Source organism: Nicotiana attenuata, chromosome 8, assembly GCF_001879085.1.
Source record: "Nicotiana attenuata strain UT chromosome 8, NIATTr2, whole genome shotgun sequence".
Lineage (NCBI taxonomy): Eukaryota > Viridiplantae > Streptophyta > Magnoliopsida > Solanales > Solanaceae > Nicotiana > Nicotiana attenuata.
Genome location: NC_031996.1, coordinates 6,490,774 through 6,499,183, shown reverse-complemented (window position 1 = coordinate 6,499,183; position 8,410 = coordinate 6,490,774). Strand labels below are relative to the sequence as shown.

The window sequence follows — 8,410 nt, the reverse complement described above, 5'->3', positions numbered from 1 at the left end:
ATTCCTGTGCGGTGCGCGGCTCGCCTCGAATGCTGAATACTCCCCATGGGGTAGGGAACTTGATCACTTGGTAAAGGCTTGAAGGTACCGCTCGCATGGCGTGTATTCACGGGCGCCCTATGATGACGTTGTATGCCGTTTCCTGGTTCATCACGTGGAAAGTTGTTTCCAGCGTGACTCCTCCTACTAAAACGGGCAGTGATATTTATCCGAATGTCCGTTCCACTGCATTGTTAAAACCAGTTAGTGTTATGCAACGTGGTATTACCTTATCCTCGAGTCCCCTTTGTACGAGGACCCTCGGGTGGATAATACAGGCGCCGCTTCCGTCATCAATCATGATTCTTTTAACATCTGTATCAGCGATATGTAAAGTGATAACTAAAGCATCGTAATGAGGGAAAGACAAACCGTCGGCATCAGACTTATCGAAGGTGATACTATCTTCAAAGTCGTCATACCGTTCATGGGCGATGGTCCGCTTTAGTTTGTGCGTGGTGGCGAACTTGACGTGATTGATCGCTAAGTCGTCGCTGCCTCCGACGATCATGTTTATCGTGCGTGCTGGGAAGGACGGCTTCGGCGGCCCGTAGGGTTGTTCCCGTCCGCGTCCCAAGTTGATTTTCCCTTTGTCACTGAGTAATTCCCTCAGGTATCCCTGGTTCAGCATCTTGACCACCTCGTGCCGTAGGCCTATGTAGTCTTCGGTTTTGTGTCCCCGTTCCTGATGGAACTCACATAGGACGTTTGATTTCCTCGTGGCAGGGTCTGATTTCATCTTCTGCGGCCACTGCACTTTGGTACCCAACTTCTCCAGTGCGTACACTATTTCTGAAGGAGACACACAAAAGTTATGGGTGGATAATAAAGGAGGCGTACCTCTTTCGTTTTGGAGTGGGGCGACGTGTCGCTGTAGCGCGTCCGTATGCCTTGGTGGTGGATGGGAGGATCTGGTGTATGGCTGGTGTCGGTTTTTGTTGGAGCGTGGGAGTTGTTCTCGCCGTCCTTCGTTGCGTCGATCCCTCCTTGTTTCTGAGTGTATCGTTGTTAGCCGTTGGGTCGGCCCATTAAGATCATCCTCTTCCGCTCGTACCTCAGCGCAATAGGCGTTGTGGATTTCCTCCCATGTGGTAGGGGGATATTTCATGAGGCGGCTTAGTAGCTTCTTGGTTGCCCTCGAACCATTCCTGTTTAGCCCGTTCTGGAAAGCGGCGACTGCCATACCTTCCGGTACGTTTGCTAGACTCATCCTTACCCTATTAAACCTGGCTAGGAAGTCCCTGAGTCCCTCCCCTGTGGTTTTCCTGACGGCGAAGATGTCGTTGACCCTTGCTTCCGCTTTCTTTGCACCTGCATGGGCAGTGATGAACTTATCCGCCATTTCCTCGAACGTTGATATCGCCTTAGCTGGTAGCTGAGAGTACCACGTTAGGGCCCCTCCTGTCAACGTCTCACCAAACTTCTTCAGCAGCATCGATGGTACCTGTTCTTTTGATAGGTCGTTGCCCTTTACAGCAGTGACATAGTGGATTAAATGATCCTCGGGATCTGTGGTTCCGTCATATACCTTCAAGTAGGGTGGCATCTTGAAGGTTTTTGGGATAGGGTGAGGGGCAGCTTCTTCAGTGTATGGTTGTTCAACGAACCTCCCCACGTCGCGTTTTGTTAGCAACTTGGGAGCGTCGGGGATCTTGTCTACCCTCTCCTGATGTTCTTTCATTTGGTCGCGGAGTGCCTTGTTTTCATTCTCCATTTCTTCCATCTTCTTTAGGATGGCTGTTAGCATGCCGTCGTTGGTCTGTGCCTCGATGGGTTTGTTATTTGCTCGTGCAGCTTCAGGTTCACCCATGGCAGCAGTGGTTCGTACCGTTGGTATACACCTGTCGCTACTTTGCGGTGACTTCTCAACCAAGCCACTTAGAGTGCTTGTTAGCCATTCTTCCAGTAGCTTCTTGACCACCGAGGGTGCTTCCTTAGCCGCAGATGTGGAAGCTTCTTTTTCATGCAAGATCGTCAGATCTTCGGATGGGGAAGATGAGATCTCTGCACCTGGGGTGATGCTAGGGGTTGCATTCAAGATGCCCTCGTCACCGGCCTCGTTGAGAGGATCAAGGAGATTGGCTGTAACACCCACTATCGCTTTCATTTTGGTGTTATTTTCAGCCATCTTTTGTTTTCGTGTGGTGTAGAGAATGGTAGTTGGTTGCTCTCTAGGTGGATACTATGATTTTGATTCTCGAAATCCCCACAGACGGCGCCAAATTGTTTGGCTCAAAAGTTATCGATATACTTTGCAAGCTGAAAAACAATCAAAAGTAAGAAAGGGTAAATCGTAATCAAATATAATAGACCTAGAGATGAAAAATAAAGTTGTTGTTGTAGATCTAATAGTGATAATATGAACTCAAGAGAAAGTATTCGTTAGAGATAGCGATAGAGAGAGAATATGAGAAAATGAGAGAGTTGTATTATTTCAGAATCCTCCCCCTTTTACAATGTGAAGGTCTCCCTTATATAATAAGAGACCTTCCTCGAAATAATCAAAAAGTTACAAAAATAGGTAACGTTTTCCTAGTGAAGACACTGAGTCCTAAACGATGTCGCTTTTGTCCCCACGTCCGAGTCGTACCCTTACGTTAGTCGGCGTATACTCACTGGGCGTAACCATTGGCGTAGAGACGCTGACGGTCAAATTTGACCCTATACAAATAATGAATAGAACGTCGAATTCACATAACTGATACTCGAGAAGCCAAAGCTGTCTAATACTTAGAGAAAGTATATACAACAACAACAACAACAACAACAACAACTCAGTAAAATCTCTCTAGTGAGGTCTGGGAAGGGTAGAGAGTACGCAGACCTTACCCCTATCCCGGAGGGATAGAGAGGCGGAGGCTGTTTCCGGGAGACCCTCAGCTCAGAGACAATGGATCCGTAACAACAACAGAAACTAGAAAGAGAAAGTATATACTATCTACAATTTAAAGTCGAAAGAAAAAATTGGCTAATTCAAGAATCTTAGCCATATTTTACACAAAGAATGTATGATGTATATTGGTGTAAGTGCAAGAAAAGGCATAATATAAATATTGATCTTCAAGATTTGCGTAGAGAAAGCTGAGGAAATGAAATCCTAAATCTTCGCTTCTGTTTATTCTTGTTCTTGAATTTGATGTCAGGGGAGGAGGACTTGGGATTGCGTAAAACACAAACATCGCCATTGCAGACGAATTCGCCTGAGTCTGAGGACTCAGGTGAGAAGCAGCTACAGAAATTGAACAAAGCCATAGTTGGAACCTAAGTAAGTATCCCGATCAAAGAGCTGACGAAGGGAATGAGCAGAACGAGGAGTCTAGTGGAAGCAAATCAACTAGTAGAGACACTTGGAATAGTTGGAGTAAGAAGTCCTCAAAAGAGCGTTTTATAAGGGTCGTCAAACATATACTGCAAGGATCAAGGGAGATCTCGTTGTTGCATAGCTCGGGTCGAGAACAGATTAGATCCTCTGATGAAAAGATGGGGTATTGGGAAATGATAAACACTATATATGGACAGCTGCAACTATGCCAAAATGGAAAGACAATTAATGGGATAGTTCCAGCTTGCTTGCTACAAATTTCCATGTGAAAATGGCAATTGGAGTCAATTTATAGGTATCATGGCCTACCAATATATATACTCAATGTTTACACTATGGTTGTAACTTAACATATGAGATGTCGTTTGGTATGATGGATAAGCAAAATAATTTTCGGATAAGAATTTAGTATCGTTTTATCCCTTGTTTGGTTATTAATGCTGGGATAAGCTATCCCAGGATTAAAAATAGTCGCGGAATAACTTATACCTGCCAGAAGGTGCAATAGTAATCACATGATAAGTTATCTCAAGGTGAAACGGTAAAATTGATAATTTCAGGATTAATACAACGTAGCAAACAGTCAATAAAAAATAATACCAGGATAACTAATCCCAATATAACTTATCTTCAAACCAAACGACTCCTTAAAGGACGTTATTTATTCTATTTTTCAGGTTATCAGATAATGTTTATATTGCACAACTTAATCTAATGGTATGAAATATTTTTTGTGGAAATTAGAAGGAATGTGCATTCTACATTATTGAATTAATTTCTACAAATTAATTGCAACTAACAAAACGTGTGTTGAATACGGTCGTCTCATTGGAAAAGCTAAATAAGGGAGAAAAAAACCATATCAATGCATCTATCAAAACCGATGACAGTTGCATGGATATGATAAATACAAATGACAAACATTAAAATAGCAGGTGAGAATGTCCAATATCTGTACGTGATTTGCGTCAGGAAATTTGACATTTTCATCTGTTTCTTTTTCATTTCCTTCTTGTCTGCTGTCTCAAACTGCTGTCTGTACACTAGTTGGTCGGACTCGGGTGCGAGTGTTCAATACGGGTGCAAATTTAAAGGTCAGATCCTTTATGATCTAAACTTTAAGATTCGAGAGTACGGATTCAGATACGGACACGGGTGCTGAAATTCGACTAGAAAATAATTCAAATATCTAAAAGTAAAGTTATAAAAATATGTCTAAAGTATGAGACATATGTAAGATATTCCGAGAAGGAGAAAATATTGATCAAGAGGAGAAACCAAGAAGGAGATAAAAGAAAAAGGACTAACATAAAAATTTCTTATATACAATGTATTCCAATTTCTTCAATTTCACCCTAGCTTTTATTTTAATTTCAAAAATCAGCGTACTTGTCCCAAATTTCTCCGTCTATTTTGGTCAAAGTATCCAAAATCAATAGACCATATCCGGTGCGAATCCCACACACACGTCGTTCCGACATGAGTGCAGCACCGAAAGTGAAGAGTCTGAGCAACTTAGATGAATATAGCATCAGGAATGTAACAATGCTACAATGCTACAGCCTACAGTTTTGGTATTAAAAAAATCCAAATCACATTGTTTCCGACATTCAATGATTTGCAAAAAAGGGGTAATTATCATCAAACCGTTTGTGACCGAGGGAAAAAGAAAAAAGGAAAAGAAACCAACAAGATCACACAGCAATAGCAACAGCCAAAAACCCAATATAATCTCACAATTGGGCTCTAGGGAGGGTAGTGAGTACGCAAACCTTACCCTAACGGTGAATGTAGAGAGACTGTTTCCGGTAGACCCTCGGCACGAGGAAAACACAAGATCACACAGCAGCAAATGGAAAATGAGTATCTTCATAGAGCTTAAGTATATACTTTAAACCAGTCGATGTACCTAAGTTAAACAAGTATCTTCATACAGAAGACACCTTCTTGGAAGAAAGATAACGCCAGATAGGCGGTATTTACAAGTTTTACTAAGACGTATTTACACGGGCAGTTTGACTGCATTTTTAGAACGATCCGAACGTATTCTCTCCACTGTAAGTCATGTACAGGAAGCCATCCTCATCTTTGTGTTCCTCATAAATCGCGGACATCATGGCAGCTGAAACGACGGAAAGCAGACTTATAAAAAAGGAAGAAATCTGGAAAAGCGTAATGACAATTGTGCCAAAATATTGCTCACCTGTGGGAGGAAGGATATTTTCACAAAGATAAAAATAGCCTTCTCAGCACTAAGCTTTATCCTCTTACGAACAACATACACAAATTGCCCCACAGTCAGATCAGCAGGAACCAAGTATCTGCAATATTTATGATTAACAGACATTTCAAAAAGGGAAATATCATTAAACAACAACAACAAACCCAGTGAGTTCCCACAAGTGAGGTCTGGGGAAGGTAAGACGTACGCAACCTTGCCCCTACCCTCGAAGGCGGAGAGGCTGTTTCCGATAGACCCTCGGCTGGAGAAAAATATCATAAAGATAAATGTAAAAGAGCTGGACGCTAACTCAACACTGTTAACAGGAGAATGCAGACGGAAATTAAAACGGAGAGGACGAGAGATCCCACGTTCATGGACGTTCGAAGCAATGTCTTCAAGTGCAGCATATCACATTCAAGTTCAAATGAAGAAAACAAAATAATGAATTCCCTGCACTTCAATTATACATTTTAGAACAGACAATCACACCTATCTTGTGCTCCAATAAATCTCATTGCTAGTGCACATTAGTCCTCTTTCAACTCGAACGGTAAGCACTACATCTTATAAATCTTATACCCAAGAAAATACTTACAAGAATCCGTTTATTCTTTAGAAAGACGTATAAGAAATTTACATGAGTCACATCATAGCTCATAAAGGTGCAGTAGCCACCCCAACACTAGCTCAATAAAATTAAAACACTGTCGAACAAAACCATCTTTAGCAACATTGAGCTATGTTGCGCGGACTCTCCAAAACAGCTGACGCACCCGTGTCGGATCCTCCAAAAATACACAATTTTTGGAGGACCCGACATGCACCCATCGATATTTTCGGAGAGTCCGAGCAACATAGACATTGAGGATAACCAATGTGAATATAATAGAGGACCAAGCATAGAAGACTATCAAGATTACTAACTTTTTCTTGTCAATGTCAGGAATGTCACTTCTTTCAGCCTTCTCCACAATAACCTGCATTCCAGGAAGAGAACAATGAAAAACAGATTTAACAAGGCATATAAAATGTCTAGCATTAAAAAAAAGCATCATTGCGAGAGAATAGACAAAATTGCATTGGTACCGGTATTCTATCAGGATACTTCTCCCTGATACGAGCAGCTTCGGCCTGTCGCCTTTCTGGAACAGTGCAACACAGAATTAATAAGACAGGGAGATAATGTTAGACAGAAGGAAAGACAAATGTTTACATAGGTAATGGCTATAATTTTTGATAAGGTAGGCAATGGCTATAATGAATTTTAAACAACAAAATTTTGAAGTAAGAGAGACAGACAGGTAACCACAGCAATATTTAGCAGATTATCAAGCGACTAACGTACTGTGATATGAGCCAAGTACTTCTACTAGATTGAGGACACTGAGTCGTTACAAAAATTATGTTTTTCCTGTCAATTCTGCACCCCCCCTTTTCGTCGTTTAATTCCTTTGTATAAGTACTACTTTGCCGTTTGCATCAAAATTTTCACAAATCTTTGAGGGGTCGTTTGGTTTGAAGAGAAGTTATGCTAGGATTAGTTATCCTGGAATTATTTCTAATTAACTGTTTGGTATGTTGTATTTATCCTGGAATTCTCAATTTTACTGGGGATAACTTATGCGGAGATTACTATTTCACCTTCTAGCAGGTATAAGTTATCCCAGTACTGTTTTTAATCATAGGATAACTTATCCCATAGGATTAGTAACCAAACAAGGGATAAGGCATTACTAAATCTTTAGCCCAAGATTATTTTTGCTTATCCATCGTACAAAACGTCCCCTTGAAAGTGCAATAATAGCCACGCTTCCACACAAAAGACACACAAACAGTAGCAGTCCAACAGAAGCTTATAAAATAAACAAACTTATACTTATATAAACATGTAAAAAAGGATAGCCCGATGCACTAAGCTTCCGCTATACGCGGGGTCCGAGAAAGGCCGGACCACAAAGGTCTATTGTTTTATTGTACGCACCCTTACCCTGCATTTCTGCAAGAGGCGGTTTCCCATGACCTCGAACCAATGAACCCCGGTAAGATATCTAAATTCCAACTCTCAATTGCACAAAAAAACTACTATGAAATTCACAAGGGAACATAACAAGAAAGGTCCAACTAAACGAGCCCCCCACCCCCACCCCTCCCAACCCCCCCCACCCCACCCTAAAAAAAAACCAAAAAGGATAAGAATAATTATTAGTGTATCAAACAAATTCTAGAGCCAAACAAGTTAAAGATCGGATCTTGGAACCAAAAATACAATAATAGTACCAAGTGGGTGTTCCAATTTGAAGGAGCTTTTGGCCATGGTGATCGATTAATGTGTCCTAGTAAAATAAGTTAGCTCTGCAATTAACAGATATAAAAAGGAAATTAGGGTTTTGCAGAAAAAAGGGAAAAGAAAGGAGGAGGAAGATGAAAGGATCTTACCGACGAAATATTTTACGGATTTGTCAATTGTGAAGGTTGAATTAACAAAACTCTTTATCAATAGTCACTTTATGACGGTGCCGTTTTGACAAGTATTGCACTATGGCCTCATTTGTTTGAACTTAATAGAGGTCTGAATCTTAATCATTCAGATCTCAGATATTAAGGGTGTGTTTGGTATGAAGGAAAATGTTTTCCATGGAAAATGTTTTCCTAGAAAATGTTTTCATGGAAAATGAGTGATTTTATCACTTATTTTCTCTTGTTTGGTTGGTAAGTGGAAAACATTTTCCGGAAAATATTTTCTATTGTTTGGTTAGAGAGTAGAAAATAGTTTTTTTTAGGAAAATAATTTTTATGCAAACTCTCTTCATCCCTCCCTCCCTCCT

The 8,410-nt window shown here is 40.9% G+C and overlaps 1 pseudogene; it reads right to left on the bottom strand.

The window, feature by feature from the left end:
* On the bottom strand, positions 5,213–8,121 carry LOC109230805 (annotated as a pseudogene).